This window comes from Theobroma cacao, chromosome 3, assembly GCF_053813885.1.
Source record: "Theobroma cacao isolate CCN51 chromosome 3, ASM5381388v1, whole genome shotgun sequence".
Taxonomy (NCBI): domain Eukaryota; kingdom Viridiplantae; phylum Streptophyta; class Magnoliopsida; order Malvales; family Malvaceae; genus Theobroma; species Theobroma cacao.
In genome coordinates, this window is record NC_142641.1 from 9,582,497 (window position 1) to 9,604,136 (window position 21,640).

Here is a 21,640-nt window from a genome sequence, read left to right on the forward strand (position 1 = left end):
CGGTGAGCAATAGTTATCAAATAATGAAAATACGAAGGATTACAAATCATTTCCAAATCATAACATAACATATTGTTTTCTTTCTTTTTTTTGCTCATAGGGGCATTTTCGTCATTTTTATCGAAAACCTCGAAACTTGCTAAAAATGTAGTAGGTAAGCCGAAAATATATATTTAATGATTAAAAAAAATTAAGTATCTAAAACATTCATTTGAAGTGAAAATTTGACCATTTGAATATGATAAAAATATTCAATAAAATAAACTATTTTCTTGTAAAATAATTTTCATAAAACTATCGGTACATAATTCTTATAGCGTAAAAGATAATTATATTCATATATACTATAAAGCAAATAACCAAAGCATAAAATTTCTTTTACAGTGACACGTGGGCCCATATCTATCCAAAATGCATCGGAAGCTGGAAACCTACAGCTTTTACCGATTCGAGTCCAAATGAAGGTCCTTGTTCAAGTCAGCTAACTACGAAATTCCCTGAGCCTGAAATGTGAGGAAATAAGGGTGGTGAGATTATAAAATCCCAGTGAGTAAACAGATACCATCTAAACTATCTAAAGTCGAGTAAATGGAGACAATTAAAATAAATCATCATACTGTAATTTCATTACCATTCAACTCATTTCAACCAAATAAAATCAATCCATAAAAATCGAGTAATCAACTTGGCTTATGAATTTCTTAAAACTTTGGCTCGTGCCAAAACTCATACTCGGTGATACCTTGCGCAGGGCATCTAACCGAGCCCGCCAAGGCTGTTAAAATTTTGTGTACACTTAAAATATATTTTTGTTTGAAAAAAATACAGCCGTTCCTTGGCGTTGGCTGAATTCCCCTTCACGTGGTGGTTTGGCGTGAAGTGAACCCTAAGCTATACCCCAGGAGATACCCTACGCGCCTCTCCGTTCGAGGTAATAATATAATGGAGTTTACCGTGCCCCTCTAATAGGCTGGTCCATGGAACCCCCTCTGCAGTAAATAATTAATATATAATCCACCAATCAATAAAATTAATTCTAGCATGTCATGGCAATTTATCGCAACCTAGCCTCTCAAGGCTGAATACACAGTATAAATAATTATAACACCAATATCAGTTTAGCCATTCATGCTCATTTATTGTCATAAGCCATTCAATTCAGAACCATAAATTTGCAACACAAACTAGCAGTCTCCAATTACTCTATTTTCAAAACCAATATTCGATTTTTCAGAAAATTTATAAAATCATTTTATAAAATCACAATTTCCCTTAAAACATAACAATTTACCATTTAAACCCATTTTTCATAAAATCACATAGTTGTATAAAACTACTCTAGATAATTAAGATGATAATAAGTTTACTCACAATGTCTAGAATGCAGACTTTCGAAGCACTCTGTCTACTGGTCCTCGGATGCAATTTCCTTGCCTTTATTGGAGGACTCACCACCTTGACACAGTACAAAATCGAGAATTTCACTAAGTTGGTACTAAATCAAAATTAAACTAATTTGGACTACCAATGCATGATATGGAATGCAAAAATGCACTGGTAACTATCTAAATCCGGTATTAGCCTAATTCGTCTTATCACCCGATTAAATTCCTAACGGGTTCGTTTAAACTCCAATTTAATTCTTTTCAGTTTCTATACCTCAATTGCACCCAAATTAACTTAATGTCCCTCAGTGTGATGCAAATTATTAGTCCCAATAGCAAATTACGAAAATACCCCTAGTGGGTAAAAATTCGTATTTTTGCTCCGAAAATTCCCATTATTTTTCTAGGCTCATAATTCATTATTCCTTAACCAATTCTCCTAGAATAAAATCAAACTCATCCTCACTCACTACATGGTAAATTGAGGCATTAATGGTTGGGGGAGAAAATAAATTCTTTTCTTGTTGTTTTGTTTCTAAATATGCTAAACTAACTAAAAACACTAACATAAATTAAAATCAAATAAATCCAACAACTTTCTCTCTCCTAACCTATTTTTTCAGAATTGAATTCATCATGAAAACATGTAATTTAATCATGGAAAATAAAAAGAAATGCTTGGGAATAAGAAAACTCAAGCTTAATAGAAAAAATCTCACCTTTTTCACTTAATTTCCTTGAAAATTCACACTTTTTCTTTGATTTTCTCTCTCTAGGGTTTTGTTTTTGTTTCCTCTCTCTTCTTGCTGGTTTGGCCGGCCATGGGGTGGAAGATGGGCTGATTTTATGCCTTTTAAAAAGGAAAATAATAAATTAATAAAGGTATGACACATGGCATCATGTCATTGGCCCGTTTTTAAAATTTTAAAATTTTAATCCTTTTTATCTGCACCACACAATTAGTCAATGGTCAAAATGAGGATAAATGAAGACCATGTGCTGGAAAATGTCCTGGTGGTGGAAAATTACAATTTTGCCCCTAGGGTGGTAAAATTACCGTTTTACCATTTTACTCCAAATTATACCGTAATTAAAATTTTTCACTTTTAAACCTCAAATCTTACTCCAATGAGTCAAATTATACTCCAATAAGTCAAATGGGGCCAAAAAAGTCTTTTCTAAAATTCTCATTTTGTCCCCAAGTGGCAAATGACCATTTTGCCCCTAGATAGCAAAAATTCCGGTTTGACTCCAAATTGATCCTCGAACTTCGAATCACCATATTAAACCATTATGAGACTTTAAAATTCCTAATTTCATCGTAAATTCTCTATTTGATCTAGTCGAGGCTTAAATCAACTTTATTGTACCTCTAGGTACAATACCGACTTTTGTAAATTTTTCGGAACTCTCCTAGCATGCAAACATGCTATCCATCACATGTATGTCATGATAAATATTTTTATAGAGTCGAGCTTGTCATCTTCTCCCCCATTTGGATCAACCATATGATCTTTCTTCTTGATTGACTTCGACATCCGGCTAAATATTAATATTTTAATAATATTTTATTAATAAAATATTATTTTATTCTAAAAATTTTATCTTGTCTCCTTGGTACCCAAAATACCTTATTATGCCTCACTTGACTTCCAAATCGCCTTTTATCTCACAAATTCTCCTCTGATAAAATTATTATTATTTTATTATTATTTTCTCACTTGCGAAACATTTTATCCTAAACTACTTCTTTCGTCTTTTATCACTTCTAAACATTTTAATTGACCTCAATATGCATTCGATCAATTTTATTTATCACCATATCAAAGTATGGGGTATTTCACGTGGTAGGCCAGCAGCTAGGGAAGAACAAGGGTTTGGGGCTTGGGGCGACACCGAGGTAGCCGGCAAGGAGTGGCTGTGGCTGGGCAATTGGAGAGAAAAAAAAGTTGAACCGATGAAGTAGCCAAGCTTGGCGTGGTAGGTCGGCAACTGATGAGCGTGGCGTGGTAGGCCGACAACTAGGGTAGAGGAAGAACAACAGAAGAAGGACTTGACTAAGGGAGGCAAGGAGCGGCTACCGATTAGAAAAGACGAAAGAAAGAAAAAAAGAGGGGTAAGGGGTTGCTAGGGTTTTTATTTTTTATTCATTTTCTCTTTTTTTTAACATCAATTACTATTACATAAACATTTCACATTTGGATTAATGTGCAAAAAACACATTTTGTTATATAAATTTTATAAGTTTATAAATTATCATTTTTATAATATTAATATAAAATATAAAATAAATATATATTAAAATTATTATAGTGTATATACAAAATAGTAATTATATTTTTTTAAATAAATCAAATTTATATCAAACATAGTTATTAAAAGACCTTATAATTTAATTAATAATCATAATTTTATTGATTATATGAATTTGTCCTTAGTTACATGAAATTTAGAAAAATAGCTAAGTTTCAAAACTATTCTAATCTCATAACTTCTTTTTAAATAATTAAGTTTATATATTATAAATTTATATAAACAAAAGTATATATATTATTTAGTAATTAATTTATACAATAGTAATTATATTTTTTATAAACAAACATAATATATAATATAAAGTGTATGTGTTAAAAGACATTACAAGTTTTATATTATAAAGTATATATATTAAAAGTATTATAGTGTATATACAAAATAGTAATTATATATTTTTTAAATTAACCCAATGTATATAAAGTATAGATATCAAAAGATATTACAATTTAATTAATAATTATAATTTTATTAATTATATGAATTTGCCTTTAGTTACATGAAATTTTAAAAAAATAGTTAAGTTTCAAAACTATTCTAATCTCACAACTTATTTTTAGATAATTAACTTAATATATTATTTAGTAATTAATTTATACAATAATAATTATATTCTTTATAAATAAACATAATATATAATATAAAGTGTATGTGTTAAAAGACATTACAAGTTATATACTATAAAAGTGTATATATATATATATATTGCAATTAATAATTTTATAAGTTATAATATTTATAATATTAACACAAAATAAAATATAAATATATTTATATTTAAAGTATGTATATTAAAAGTATTATAGTGTATATACAAAATAGTAATTATATTCTTTATAAATGAACCCAATGTATATAAAGACAATATGGATATTAAAAGACATTACAATTTAATTAATAATCATAATTTTATTAATTAATTTAATTAATTATAATTATTTGCCTTAGTTACATGAAATTTTAAGAAAATAACTAAATTTCAAAACTATTCTAATCTCACAACTTCTTTTTAGATAATTTACTTCATATATTGTAAATTTATATAAACAAAGGTATATATATTATTTAGTAATTCATTTATATAAAAGTAATTATATTCTTTATAAATAAACATAATATATAATAGAAAGTGTATGTGTTAAAAGACATTACAAGTTATAGTAACTATAAAGTGTGTGTATATATCTATATATATGTATGATTTGGATCCTATTACATTAATAATTATAATCATCTAAATGAAACTTATTATAATCTTACATAAATTATATATTAATATATATATGTAGACCCTTATTTAATATATCTCATATATATATATATTCAGTTATAAAGTTATATCAATTAAAAAATATAACTTGTATTTTAATTTTAATGCAATTATATATTGATTTTTTTCTTAAATCATACTTGTTTATCTATCTATCTATCTATCTATCTATATATATATATATATATATATATATATATATATATAAATTTATATATATTTTCTATAGCTCTCGGTCAAATTTGCATGAATACATAGATATAATAAAATGATATTTTTTAAGCACAAATATTAATAAGTTTAATATAAAACTTCAATCTTAATTTACATATATTAGCTAATTACAATTAAAACGTAAATAAAGTAATATATATATTTTTTGAATGATTTTTATATCTTATCATGGTTTTTTATAAAATATAAAATTTTACATTGTTATTTTTTTCAATTTTGGAAAAATATAACATTACCCTAATTTGGTATTATTAATCAATATTGTATGATTCATTCAAGTTGAAAAAATTATTCAAAATTAATCAAAGGAAAACATATTTAAACTTTAAAAAAATTTTACTTCAATAACTATGTATTTGCTTTTAGTAATATCTAATTTTTTAAAAATAATTAATAAAATATATAAAAATTTTAAATTTTATAATTAGAAAAATTATGATTATTTCCAATGAAATTTTCCAACAAAAAATTCCGTTGGAAAGTTTAAAAAGTCATAAACACTTTAATGCATTAAAAAGTTACTTTTCAACAAAAAATTACGTTGGAAAGTTACTTTTTTCAATGTATCATTGACTCTTTAACTTTTCCAACGAAAAATTCCTTTGGAAAAGTTAAAGATTACATAGGAAATGTTTAGGGTTCCAACGAAAAATTTCGTTGGAAATCTGTTGGAAATAATTAACAGTAAAATGTGTGTTCTCAAGATGAAATTTCCAACGAAAAATTTCGTTGGAAATTTGTTGGAAACTGTCAAGATTACACCTTTTTTTTTTTTAAAGTTTAAAGTTCCAATGGATTTCGAATGGAAAATTCCGTTGGAAATCCGTTGAAAATATTAAATAGTAATATGTGTGTGTTGTACAAGTCAAATTTCAAACGAAAATTTTCCAACAAAAATTTTCGCTGGAAAATTTCCAACAGAAATCCGTTGGAAATCCGTTGCAAATCTGTTGGAAATATAATGATTTTTTGTAGTGATAGAAATTGTGTTGCTTATACATCTTTCAAAAATTGAGTTACTTAAATCTTATAGAAATTGAACTACTTAATTGTGAGATTGAAAAATCTAAGAGTTCTAGCTTTTTATTAGGATAAGGTAAGAAATACATAAAAGATCTGAAAAACTTAAGAGTATAAGTGTTTTCGAAAGCTTCCACAATGTCTAAATAAGCATCCAAACCCTTTGAAATACCTCCGCTCTCTTTCTCCCCCCTACCCCTTGCCTTCACCTTTAATAAGATAGAACCAAAAGTGAAATTGTTCTCCCTTCTATTGAAAAGTTCAACTAACTTGATGTGATGTTTTAAAGATGTGTTTGTCGTTTTGGAGTTAATTTTGAAACTCTAATGCTGAAATTGAATTTTGGAGATTATGATAGATATGAATTTTGATTTTTGGGTGAGTGGCTAATTAAGTGAGTTACTTAAGATTTGTTGGCTTCAACCTTTAGCTAAGTGTTCCATTGGCTTATCTTAATATTCTTCTTTGTCTTTAAAGTTTGAGATTTGTTCTGAATCCTATTCTTCTCATTTAACTTATAAAGAATATGTGTTCTATATTGTTCATTAGTACTCATCATACCTTTTGAGTTATAAAGGATATGTGTTAATTTGGTACTAACTAGTTCCCATTATACATATTACATCGATTATTGGAATCTACCAATTTTTGTTGATTTGGCATTTAAGTTTGGATTAAAACCTTTTCAACATAAGTTAAAGTGCTAAAATTTTTCCAAAAGCTTAGTCATAAATGAACCTTATCACATTTTAATGGAGGAATTTCTTTTTCTTATTTTTTTAGCTTTTCACATTGAGGACAATGTGCAATTTAAGTTTGGGGAAGGGTATTATTGTTTTTAGTTTTTATGTTATTTTAGGTAAGTTATTTTCATTTAATTTTTTCATGCATGTTTTAAAAACTTGAGCTAGATTTAATTGTGCCAGTTTCATTAAATTTACCTATCCAATGATGAGAACTTAGTTTCATTCCTCATTTGATTCTTTGAAACGTGTGAATATTGTTTAAGTGTTATGTAAATTCTTATGCTAAGCTTTATTGTTAAGATGAAATTTCTACATTTTGAGCACCATGTCTATTTCTTAGATTCATTGTATGAATTTTGAGAAGGTTCATGTGCATGTGAAAATTTTGAATTATGTATTAAGTTCTAGAATTTGTTTGATTCTCTGTAGAGGTGAAATTTTAAGCTACATTTAGTTAAGGCAATGATTTAGGCCATTTTTGGATCAATTGAGCCCTATGCAACCTTCCTTTACATAAATTATCTTTAGTTTTCCCCTTTGAGCTTAATGAGACCTTTTTTTTTTTGAATACTTAATTTTTCACCTAGACTTTTATATTAATGTTTTCAACCATTATTGCAACCCTTATTCCTAAATGCATAAGTCAATTTAAGAAGTATTATGAGCTACATAGTGAAAGAGGTAGTTAAGATAAAAAATGAAGAAAAGTTAAAAATATGATTATATTCATCTCATTACCCAATAAAAGAAATAAGATTGAGGGTGTGAAATTGAGAAAAAGAAAAAGGGAAAGGAAGAAAAAAAAAAGATGAAGTGATGAACAAAAGAAAAGTCTTGATGAAAAGGGGTATACTAGGTGAAGGAAGATAAAACTCTTAATAGGTTCTGGAGTGACTATGTGCTTAGGGTGATTTGAGCCATACGTTATCCCATATTCCACGTTGACCCTAGCCATACATTACAAGCTAGTTAAAGTCCTATTGATCCTTAATTTAGTATTAGTCTACATTAGTGGAGAGAGAGAGATGAAAAGAAAACTTATGAAATTTAATTACTTATTTGAATTTTGCATGAATGTAAACTTATCTGGATTGCACAATGTATAGGTGAGAAGATTACACACACACAGAGAGAAAATTCACTTAATGATAAGCTTGCATTCGAATTAAGACATGAACTTGAATAATACATGTATATGGATTAGAGTTATGAATATGGAGAAACTTTTGAGGACATTAAAGGTAATTAATGAAATAGTGTGATTAAACTCTAGTTAAATGTTTTCATGTTTAGATTATTGCATTTAGTTCTTTGTTTTCCTCGAGGACTAGCAAAATCTTAAGTTTGGGTGTGTGATAACTCTGTTATATAGAGTTATTTTTAACACATTTTGGAGACTTTAGTAGCTAGACCTTTGAGTTTTATGTTTGAATTTGAGCATTTTAGTTATTTTTCTAAGTTAAGTAAGATTACATGTTGAATAGTTAAATTAAATTGTTTTAGTTTGATTTTACTTTATTTTATTTTAATTAACTTTATGAAGAGTTACTGGCAATTTCTCTCATGGTTATGTGCAGGATATGTGATGCACAAGGTGAAGTATGGTGAAGGTATCACTTGTGCATGCTGTGGTAATTTAATGATAACTCAAGCTACAAAAGTCCAATTGATGTGATTTTCAATTCATTGAAAGTCAAGGGAATGGGCAATAACTTTCTTATTTATGACTTTGCCCAATTTAGATTAGATTGAGGTGAAAATCATGTTCAAAGATGATAGATAGATGCAGATTGCACACAAGGCAGCATCGCAATTGAGGCTGCGGCGTTGAAGGGACCATCACTGTAGCACTTGAAGCTTGTGGCCGTGGTGCTAGGCTAAATAGGTGCATCGTAAAAGTGGCTGAGAGCACGGTGTCGTAGCATTACTAAAGCTTGTCATAGCACCGTGAGGCCAAGAATTCATGGTTGCGGCACCACCCCAGTTTCCAAAATTAAAAATTCTAACGGGAAATTGGAAAGTAATGCATCTTGCACATATTTGTGTCTGCAAAATTGACAACAGTCATCCCTTTTAACAGTAAAATTGGATGCCATTAGGGGGAGGGACTAAATTGAAGCAATTCCCAAAATCTAGGGATTAAACTGCTTCGATTTTGAGTACGGAGACTAAATTGAACAAAATACATGAGTAGAAGGACTTGATGGCTATTTTGACCATATGCAAATCGAACCACCAAATCAACTAAGTGCATTCGATCATACGCTATTCTATTCAAGGTCTACTTTAAATCTCCTTTGTCAAGGTTTAACTTAGGTTTCCAATTCAATCTAATTGGTGGCCAGACAATTAGAAGTATTAAGAATAGAAAAGAATAAACAACTTAAAATCATTAAACATAAGCAAAAGAGAAATAAATAATTCAAACTATGTATTGAGTTCAATCATAATCTTAGATAACTAAATTAGTTCCCATAATGTCACACATCATCATCAAAAAAAGTTTAAACATTAAAACCAAACCAAGAAAAATAAAGAATAACAAAAAATAAAAAATAAAGAAACTCTAAGAGTTGAAATCTTGATCTCCAAATCTTCTTAAATCCTTCAATTTCTTCTTAGCTCCAATGAGATTTTTCTTCAACGATTTTTTGTCTAAATTTTAGCTTTAAATCTTGTGTGTTTCATGCCTCTAAAAGTTCTTTGAAAGGTTACTTTTATAAGGCTTTGAAGTTGGGCCAAGTTGGGTGAACAAAAAAGTCAATTATAACTAGGATTTCCTCATAAAATTGTGATTTAATTTTCCTCTCTAGGATTATTGCAATGCCTCAACATCGACAAGGTTTTTGACCACTTTCCAGGCCGAAATAGGTGAAGTGGTAAACATTAAAGTTGTATATTTTCTTATAGCTTTCCAATGATCCAAAAATCACCTCATTTGGAGTTTTCTAGAGAGAGTTATGATTGAAATACCGAGACATGTGTAGTGGAAGTATGCATCTCAAAATTTCTGTCCTTCTTCCATTAAATGTCATTCAATAAACACCTACAAAGGCATAAATAAATCAATAACAACTTATCTTAGGCACATAATCATCAATTTAAACACAAGATTAAGTAAGATTAGATTGACTTACCTAATTAACTAACTTAAAATAATTAAATAAAACCTAATAATTTTTATATATTACTACAAGAACTTAGCTCAATTATTATCAAAATTAAGTACAAATAACTCTATATCATAGAGTTATCACCTGGTTGCTTGGTACTTTGGATGTTTTAAGTTTTATACTTTCACGAACTTAAAGGATGTAATGCTCACATGATTTTGCTTATATATATATATATATATATATCTAAATGTAGCATTCTTGATTAATGATATTTTTCTACATGTTTGTATACTCCTTCAAGCCTAAGTTGGAAATATATTACATGGAGATATATCTTGATTTTGTTGCATTTTGCTTTAGATGAATAGATATATTTCTCTATGTTTTAATTGAAAATATATTGAATGGAAGTATATCTTGACTTGATAACGAGTTGGATTGATGGTTATATATCCTTGATCTTAATGCTTATATATTTTTAATGATTTTCACTAACCATTGTATCTTGAGTTTAAGTACTTAAAGTGCACATTTCTTAATCTTTTTGATATATCAAAAAGAGGGAGAAGATTTATGAGCACATTGAAATGCTCTTGTACTATTCAAAGCTGAAACTTTTATTTTGAAAACATCATGCATATTGTTAGAACGATAAGCTTAAAGTAGAACTATGAAGAGGGGTATAAATTAAATGTTTAGTGAAAATTCCCCTTTTTTCAAAAATCAACTCAAATATAAAAGAATGAAACAATAAACTAGAGCATAAGCTAAATGAGTAAAGAGTAGAAAAAAAATAAAAAGTACTCAAAGGATTTTTATAGAGGTTCGACCATCTAATGCCTACGTCCCCTCCCTTAATAGTATAAGCAATTTGAATCTATTATTAGCTTGCTTTTACAACAAGGTCAGGTGTAATGTTTACAACATGCCTTTTGTAGAATCAAGCATAATCTTTACAACTTGCCTTTTATAGGATCAGGCGTAACCTTTACCAAGACACTGCCCTTTTTAGATTAAAGCACAACCTTTACACAAGATGAAGCCTTTTAAAGGATCAAGCAAAACCCTTTTACCTTTTGCTTGGAGGTATAACCAATACAATAGTGGATTATAATGAATCACCAACTAAAAACCTCTAGAAAGGTTGATAAAAGGGGTTTAGGATAAAAAAAGGTGAGAGCTTTCACAAAAATATGGATGATCAAGGAAGGTTTAAGCTCAAGAAGGATCAACAGAAGAATAAAGATATGAACTTTAGGCTTTTCACTTGCTTAAAGATGGGAACTTTCTACTCATAGCTTTTTCTTTTGTTTTTCTACTTTTTTCCTTTTCAAGGATGATTCAAATCTTTCAAAATCTTCTTATCTACTTACTTTAAGGTCCTCAAGATGGATATTTATAGCCTTTGAGATTTTCTACCAATTGGATTGAGTTTTGAATCATTTTGTGTACATTCCAAAGAGTTTCCAAAATTTTGTCGCACTTGTAAAATCGATTCTTTGTTATTGAGTTATTAGTTTTTCACAAAATCTATAGCTTTCTATCTTTGAAGAATCGATTCTTCTATTTTAAGGTGTCAATTTTTCTACAATTAAGCTAAAATGTGACACCTTTGCAATATTGGAGAATTAATTCTTTTGCCTTAAGGTGTTGGTTTTTCACTATGGTCTAGCGCCAAAATTTGAATTCAAGTTTGATTTTTGCTGCTCTACTTTTTTCCAATTGTGCCATGCCTTTCTTGGTCACCAAATTTTTGGGTTGTACTTTTGTTGCTTTAAGAATTGACTTCTTTTCCATGTAGAATCGATTCTTTCTTCTTTGTTTTTCTCCTTCTACATTTTATCTTTCCAAATCGATTCTTTGTCACTAAGGTGTCGATTTTTCACAAATTCTGAAGCTTTTGTCTTTCAAGAATCGACTTTTTCCTTTCTTAGAATCAATTTTTCAGTGTTGATCTTTACTTGAGAATCGACTTCTTTTTCTCTAGAATTGATTCTTTTATAATAACAAAAAAAGATTTGGTTTTCTTTTCATTTAAGAATCAAGTCATTTCCTTTGAAAACTTGATTCTTAGGCTGGCACATTAATTTTGAAAACAAGAGACCTTTGAGAAAATTAGGAAATATTTCTTTAAGTTCAAGAGCATGATCATTCATACAGAAACGATGTTCAAACTATCAAAGCATTTCAATATATCTTTCCTTTAAACTTAGCTTTAACATTTCTTTGATGATTTTCTTCATATTCAAAAACATCTTTCATTCATTTTCAAAACTCATTAAATTCAATCAATTTTGTTATGTCAAAACAAGAATAAAGCTAACAATATACCTATTTTGATATGACAAAATTAAGAGTTAAATTTGCTAAATGAAGAAAACTCTCCCTAAAAATATGCTCAAGATTTAAAAATGTTTTTCTCAAGTAAAGCTCCCCCTAAATTTGTGCTTTTTAAAAAAGAATTAGATTTAAATTTGAAATCACTTTTGAAAAATCCAGAAAACATAAAAGAAAAGTTAAGTGCAAATTGTAACACCCCTAACCTTGATATGCGCCATGTGTGAACCAAACTATTTGAGGAGTCAAATTATGTTTTTGGTGTATGTACTTGAATGCTTTAAGAATAGGCTTGTGTGTATATAACAGAATGACTCTGAATTTTTAAATGTGCTCGAGGACTTTTGATGATATGTTGAAATAACTAAGCTAATTGATGAGCTAATTTAAACTTTGGTGAATATGATTATGCTCATAGGTGGATGACTATGAATATTGGCATAATTGAAGAACCCTAATGGATTTGTGCATATGTTTGGCACTTGGACACTTAAGTATGACACTTAGCCAAATTCTTGGAAAATGATTGATGAATCTTAAAGTTTGAAGTCTAGATTGAAATTTGATCTTACATTTGTGTATATGTATAAGAATTATGAGTTATAATAGTTATTTTGAAGTATGACTTAAACAAAAAGTGATTTGGGAGTTTGAAAATTAGATTTTGGAAGTTTAAAGTGTTGAAAATGCCCATTCTAGAGAAAATGTATCGATACATTCTTGGGAAGAAAAACAATAAAAGGCATTGTGTGAATTTTCTATCGATACATTCTAAAATGTATTGATAGATTTGAACAAAGGGGACATTTTATGGAATTTATATTGATAGATTTTCCAATCTATCAATACCTTTAAGGCAGAGAGCATTCTACTTGATTTATATTGATACATTACCTCATGTATCGATAGATTTGAAGAAAAATGTATCGATACGTCCCTAGTTATTTGCCAAAATAAAAAGGGCCTAGGGCAGTTCGCTCGTATTAAGGCAAAAGGAAAACCCTCCCCACTCTTTACCTTTTGAAAACCCTAACCCTAAATGGAAATTAGAGCTCGTTTGGAGTAGATCTAGGCGTGAAAAACCATTATCAAGGTAAGATTACACTGCTTTACTGATTGATTTTCAATTTAATCAGCTTATAACTTTGAAATTTATCTGTTCTAGCTTTAGTGTAACTTTCCCTTGAGTTTGCTAGAAATTTGGGGCTGAGATTAAGCAACCCAGTATTAAAGGTAAGGATTTAAGCCTCTTAAACTAAGGATTTGAAGCCTAGGTTTTGTATCTAAGAGTAATTAGAACTAAACCTAGCTTGAAAAGCTGTAAAACTTTCGAAAGCTAAGAAATAATTATTATTTTGATTTGTTCAAGGGGAAAATAAAGCTATTGGCATGTTGGTGAGTTGAAAAGCCGTTAAAGGCAAGAAAGTTAGATTTGGTTGTGGAATGGCCATTGTTTGTGTTTGTGAGTGTGTTTATTGTTTGAAATAAAGCATGTGATGCTTAATGCATTGTTAATGCGTTGCCATGGTACTTAAATGACATTCAAATGCCTAGATGAATATGGCTAGGCTGGTAAATAAATTATATGTGAATGTGTATGTGTGGCTAAGTCCAAGCCATATAGTGGCATGTGTTCAGAACCTAGGTTATGAGGTCTAGCTAGGTGAATGATGTGATATTATGATACGTGTCTAAAAGTAGCTTACCCAAGACCGATAGCTTTTTAGAGGATTTGAGTGTTTGATGCTTTGATTATCAAAGGCATATAAAAGTAAGATTAAGCTAGCTAGGCTTTTGAAATGTATTAAGTATGATCTTAAATATGAGATGGTTTATAGGTTACGTCATAGGCATGATGGCCTTGACTATGGATGTGTGTTTTGTCCAATGGGTGAATTTCAAGCATTGATCTGTTGTGGTTGAGTGAAGTCTTATTCCTATGACTATGTTCTCTATTAATTGCTTTGACACTAATGGTGATCTATTCTCTAGCAGTTGTTTCGGCATTAAGTGTGATTTGTTCTCTGCCAATTCCTTCAGTACTGAGCGTGATCTGTTCTCTACCAGTTATTTTAACACTGAGTGTGATCTGCTTTCTTCTAGTTGATTTGGAATTAAGCATGATCTGTTCTCTACCAATTTGCTTCGACATCATGCATGATTTAACTCCATTAGTTGACCACCATACGTGATTTGATTATGTCTAGGGAACACCACTCGTTAACAAAGTTTGATCATGGTTATATGCATTGCGAATGGCATGATATACTATACGAACATGTGGTTATCAAGGTGTAATTGAAATATGGTAGATATCTGATGGAAAGCTTTGAGGTAAGCAAATTATGTATTAAGTTCGATATTGTGCTCGACAACTATGGTGTACTTATAGAGCCCAGTTTAGTGATGGTTTTAAAAGATAAGCCTTGATTTGATACGCTTATCATGGAGACATAGACTTAATGAGTCATGAATGTGGATATGCCGTTTGAGATGAGATCATGGCAAGGCATAGCATGATGAGATGTGCACGTAGGATATTAGAATGATCTTGGCACCTTTATCCTTAGAGATGTTTGATAATTAGTCATGTATGCCTTATAAATAGTTTTGTATTTATATGAGATTTATTATGCCATGCTAGCTTTCCACTCACTGAGTATTAGATGACTCCCCTTCTATGTGTACCAGCTGTAAATAATTGAAGCTACAAGATTGCATGGCTAACATAGTCTTTAATAGACAAATTTTGGCATTCAGTAGGTTTCCAATCTGATGGGTCCATTCCGTTGAGTCCAAGTTATGGTAGCTTCTATTTCTGGTTTTGGTTTCCTAACCATGTTAACTTGGGAATTGTGTAGGCACAACATGCCATATATTGTTACGTTAAAGGTTGTATGGGATGAACCTGCTTGTTCGCTAAAATATGGCTTGTGTATGTTATGTTAAATACTGAGTATGAACTAAGTGCCAAAGGGCACCATTTATGTGTTTGAATTTTTAGTTATAATGCGAATATGTTAATGTGTAGAACTTTTGAATATCTAGTTTGATTCAAATATTTGAGGCTTGCTTGTCACAACTCAATTTTCGAGCCATGACTGTCGCATGGGCCTAATGGGCATAGTCCACTAAGCCCAAGCAAGGCTCTTTATGTAATCCCCATCATCTTTTCAACAATCATTCCTAAAGTCATATTTCGTAATTCTCAACTATAAAAATATTCAATGATATACTATGACAATCAAATACTTACATTTAGATAATCCAAAATAATATCACCTATTGTCAACTCATAGTGGCATCATCAATAAAAATATACATAAATTATTTATACTATGAATCTTAGTGATTTACATCACGCGTATGCATACACAAGCAAAAGACTCTTGACTACCAGCGGAGTGACTTTGGATGAAGGTACAACTATTGGATGCCATGGTACCTACCAAAAAGACGAATATATGTGGACACCTCAATCTAGGTCCCAACTACCTCTGACTCTGAAAACATGAAGTTTAAAAAAGTGAAAACTACAACAAATATCCAAGCAAGATAGGTAAGACAGAGAGTTTCTCGTTGCATTGAAAATCAATTTGGAAGCAATTAACAATTTCAACATTCAACATTCATTGCAATCACATAATATTTTCTCTAACATTTCTATGGTATGTGTAAACATGTACACAACCACCGGCTCATCAGCTCATGTGCACTCCCACACTGCACATAGCTTGAATCATCATCCACCGGTCATCAGCTCATGTGCACTCCCACATCGCACATAGCTGGAATCATCACCCATCAGTCATCAGCTCATGTGCACTCCCACATCGAACATAGCTGGAATCACCAGTCATCATCGGCATGTGCACTCCCACACCACACATGCACGGCTACAATTATCACACAATATTATCATTCAAAGCATAACCTACATATCGCATAATATAGGAGCACATGAGTTAATCACATTGTACAATTTCACAACATAAAGACATTTCGTTAAGAGCTTGTTCCCAGGCACATTTTAAAGTAAAGGCAAATAAAGTTTTCAAATGATTCATTCGAACACATGTGCATTTATCCTAAAACATTTTTAAATGCAAGTTCACTCACTTGTCCTTGTTGATTCTTTTGATCGACTCTAACTTCAACTAATGCTCTAAATGGACATGTGGGGCCTCGTTGGAACCTATCACACACAATATAACCATAAAAAATATAACAGCCCATAAATCTAATTATTAGCCATCTTTAACAACTTAAAATCAACCCTAACTCATTTCTCACCTGGATGGACTTGTAGTTGAATTTTCTTAGTGAGGATTAAAAGGGGAAAACTCCTTCAAGAGTTTTCAAGCTAATTTGAAGAGTTTCCCTCTCTAAAAATGTTCAACTAGTGAGAGAAAGTGCAGAGGAAAAACTTTTTTTAAGGGTTTTTGAGGTGAAAAAGTGAAAGAGAATGAAAAACCCTATGAAAAAGTGTGCAAAAACATGAATTTTGGAGTTAGTATGAGAAGGTTATGGAGGTTTTAAAGTTTCTTTCCATGGAGGATGAAAAGTTCTACAAGAAAGAGAGAAGAAACGAGAGGAAGATGAAGAAAGTGCTGGAACTTTAGATATTTATCTCTAAAGTCAATCAAAGTTTCATGTAATTTACAAAATTGCCTATTTTTGTTCTTCTAGTGCAATGCTTCAAATTTGACAAAGATTTTGATCACTTTCTTATCAGAACTAGGCAAATTAATAAACATCAAAGTTGTAGACCCGTCTCTTATCTTCCTCATGGTCCAAAAATCCTGTCATTTGGACTTATTTAGTGGGAGATATTCTTGAAAAACCAAAACATATGCAAATAGAGCAACAGTCCATTATTCACCTTTCTTCACCAATTGAAATTATTTTTGATCCTACTCCTATAAAAACATAAAATAATTATAAATAATGTAAAACTAACATCATTAACTTAAAATAAACATTTAAACATAAATTAAACTAAACTAATAAAATAAATAAAAATACCTAAATTCGATCCTAAATCTAGTCTAACTTAGACTAATTAGGTATTTAATCTCCCATTAAATATGTGAATTTGATGCACTCATCAGTCTACCTCTAGTTATGCATCTATGGAGGTCAAGGTTTCACATTGCTCCTAACCTCATGGGCTCTTACGAGTTTTACCTACTAGACTCTTGTGCAGGTCACAACTTCATAGTTTAGATTGTGACGAAGTTGGTATCAGATCCTAGGTTATTAGAGTGTCCTAGGTTGTTTTGTGTTTATCAACGAAGTGTCAAAATTAGTGTAATGTATTGTTCAAGGGTTGTGACTACAACATTGGTCATGTGTGAGAAGCTGCATGAATTTTCAAGTTCTGTTGTAAGTTAACCCCTTTTTGAACCATGGATTTTGAAATTTTGAACATGGTGTTGCATCATCTTTGTACAAGATAGTACTTAAGATAAGAGCAGCCTCAAGGGTTGTGGGAGAGCATGATGCCCCAAACGAGCCTACTATGAGACCACGAGCATCCTTTTCTCAGAGCCATGGAAGGAATAGAGTTACTAGATGAGCTCAAAATGTGGATCCTAGTGATATGTATGCTGGTGATGATTTTAAGGGAGTTGGGGATGACCATCCTACAGGAAGAGGTGTCATCCTAGAGGATTTGATAGTAGGCTTACAAAGTTTGGCGCATGAGTTTGCCGAATTTCATAATAGAGACGAGGCACATTCCGTAGAATGGGTTGATTCTAGTTCACAAGACCTAGAATACCTACCTTAATGTGAGTATCTGAGAGGGGCTGTTGCGGTTACCTTGGTAAATTTTATGAAGCTTAAGCCTTCATCGTTTAATCTACTGAATGTAGAGGAAGATCCGTAGAGATTTTTAAAAGATATGAAGTGCATATTTTCTACACTAGGGTGTTCCACCCAACAATCTATGATACTAGTGGGTTTCAAATTGAAAGATGGGCCTGAATATGGTTTGTATCATTCAAAAGAGGTAGACCATCTAGATTAGGCTTAATGACATTAGAGGTGTTTGTTCAAGCTTTCCTAGATCACTTTTTTCCTAAAAATGTGAGAGACACTAAGGCACATGAGTTCAAAACTTTGATTCAGACCCTAGACATGTCAATGACGGAATATAATGTTCATTTCACTTAGCTATCCCGCTATGCTCCCAACTTGGTCTTAATTAAGGAGAAATGGATCAAGAAATTTGTTAAAGGATTGAAAAAGTCATTATTTAGAGCCATTGCCACCCAAAGGTTGACCTCTTACTCTACAATGGTGGATGCAACTAGATTAATTGAGACTAGGAGCATGGAAACTAGAATGGAAAGGCTTAGGGGTCGAAGAGCTTGGACACAAGGCCAACAGGGCTACAGATATACTAATGCAACCAGAAGTCTAGTATCTATAAGTTGTTAAAGTCATAAAAGAGCCACTCCGACGTGTAGGCCACTAAGGAATAGTGATTTGTTCAGCCCACCTACTAAACAAGAGTACTCTAATAGAGCATTTGATTTGGGCTTAGGTAGAAAGGTGTCTTATGTAATTATTATGGGAAGACACATGGTGGACTGTGCCATAGAACAGTTGCATTATGTTTTGGATGTGGCCAATTTAGAAATTTGATGAGAGATTACTCGAGGAAAAGGCAGTCATCAAAAGTTGACCATGGATATGTGTAATCAGTTGCCACTACCTCGCTTAGAATGACACCAACTGCAAGGAATGTCAGTGGTGATAAAGGCAAGGGAGTAGCCTCATCATTTCAAGGTAGATCAGCATAACTAGGTAATGAAAGTGGAGGTCAAGCAACGGTGTTTTCTTTGACACCGCAAGATGCTCAGACTTCAAATGTTGCAATTGCAAGTACACTTTCTATTTGTGTTACCGAAGCATTAGTTTTGTTTGATCCCAGATCGACACATTCCTTTGTGTCCTCACACTTTGTGATGAAGTTGGATAGATTCTATTGTAAAATAAAGGAACCACTAATCGTGACTACTCCTTTAGAAGAAGTGTTTATGGTGGAATATGTGTATATGTCCTGTGTGGTCCGCATTAAGGACAAAGACACCCTGGTAGACTGGGTGATGTGATAATTCTATTTTGTAGAATTATTCTAGTCTCAATTGGTTATTAAATGTTAGTTAAGTCTTTATTTTTTAATTAGAATTTAGTTACTTTTAGTTGTTCTTATAATTAGTTTATTTTTATTGAGTTATTTTAATTTTATGTTTATTTACTTTAATTTGGCTATTATTTATTAGTTTTTATGTTTTTGTAGGATTGAAGGGAATAGGGCTTAATTTTGGAAAGAAAGTGTTTGAAGGACTTAAAATTCTACTTGTATATGCTTCAGTGTTTTGGCCATAAATCATACTTTAGAGTCCAAATGATGTGATTCTTGCTCCATTGGAGAGTTAAGAGAAAGAGCTACAACTTTTATGCAGACCATTTGGCCCAGTTCTTCCTTGAAGATAGAGAAAATTGCATTTAAAGATGACTAGGCATAATGCTGCTGAATGGCAATTTTAAGGATCATATTTGATGTTTGGGCCCATAAAACTTTTCAGCCCACAAATTGAGTCATTGGGCTAAACTATGTTTAGTTTAGGGAATTTTAGGTTAGAATTTTTAGTATTTAAAGGAATGTTTTGGTAGAAGTTAGAGAAAAAAAACAACCGTAAGAGATTCAAGAAGCTAGAAGTTAGGGCTGAGGCTTGGAGAGCAAGGTTGCAAATATTTTGATTTTTCTTCTTCCTTAGCTTTTTTTTTTCTTGTTACTCTTGATGGTTGAATTTCATATATTTTTAGTTATCTTTACAATTATGAGTAGCTAATTTTATTTTTCTAGGATTGTAATTGAACTCAAATGTAATATGAATTTTTAATTTCTTTCTTGCTTATTTTCAATGGGATTTAGATTGTTTATTCCAATTTGCTTCTAAAGCTTTTAATTGCTTGATTACCAATTAAATTAATCTAGGAACTTAAACTAACTTGGGAAATGGAGTTTAGTATAAATTAAAATTAGAATAGTATATGATCATATTAACTGATTTGTGTATAGGATAGGGATATTCCTATATGCCATGTGTAGCTAGAATTAGAGCCTTAACATAATGAACCTGTTTTAATTTCAATTCACATAGGAACATAATGTTTTGATTAAAATAGATATTTTTATAAGACTTGTCAGGAGACCTTTATAAATAATTAAGGACCAAGGTTAGCAATTTGACCCATTAAAATAAGTTAAGGATGAGAGGTAAAATTTAGATGAAATGAGAGGGATATTATAATACTGGCTTAGTTCTATTGATTTTTATCAGATTTTATTTCTACTTTGATTTTTATTCTTTATAATTAGTTTTATTAATTTTAGTTTAAATAATTATTTACTTTTTATTATTTGGATAAAATTATTTGGTAAAAGTTTTAGAATAATTCTCTGTGGGATCGATGCTCTATTTATGATTATACTATCCTTGTGATACGTACACTTACGTGAGCAGAATTTTAACTAACAAGTTTTTGGTGCCGTTGTTGGGGAATTTTTTTTCTAGAAGTTTTACTAATATTAATACCAAGCAACTTAGTCTTACTTCAAATTTCACTTTTCTTGTTTTAATATTATTTTTGTTTGTTTGTAGATATCTTGGATCATTATATGCAAAGACGAAGCAATTTGAATCTTGTTCCTTCTGATCTTGAGATAGAAAGAACATTTAGAAAAAGTCGAAGGGAGAATTTGCAAGTTGTAACTTTAAATCAAACAATGGTTGAAGATAACAACAACAATGGCAATAATGCCATTAATCTAGTTCTCGTAGAAAATAGAGCACTGTGGGATTATGCTGTTCCTTTTTCGCAAGGTTTGCACTAAAGCATTAGAAGACCTTCCATCAATGCAAATAATTTTGAAATTAAACTAGTTTACATTTAGATGATTCAATCTTCAGTTCAGTTTGGTGGGTTACCTAGTGATGATCCAAATTTTCAATTAGTGAATTTCTTGGAAATTTATGATACTTTCAAATATAATGGAGTGATTGATGAAGCTATTGTATTGAGACTATTTTCATTTCTTTGAGGGATAAAGCCAAAAGCTGGCTCAATTCAATGCTCAATAGGTCTATTACTACATGGGAGGAGAAATTTTTGGCAAAATGCTTTCTACCTGCCAAGACTACA

General features: G+C 30.8%; 1 long non-coding RNA gene across 1 annotated transcript; it reads right to left on the reverse strand.

Moving 5' to 3' along the window:
- Window positions 1-265: 265 nt before the first annotated feature.
- On the reverse strand, window positions 266-2,173 carry LOC148763569 (uncharacterized). The gene is made up of 3 exons (XR_016025534.1): window positions 2,105-2,173; window positions 1,372-1,455; window positions 266-503 (listed from the first exon to the last, which is right to left on the reverse strand). It is a non-coding gene; the product is annotated as an uncharacterized LOC148763569 (long non-coding RNA).
- Between the last annotated feature and the right edge of the window lie 19,467 nt (window positions 2,174-21,640).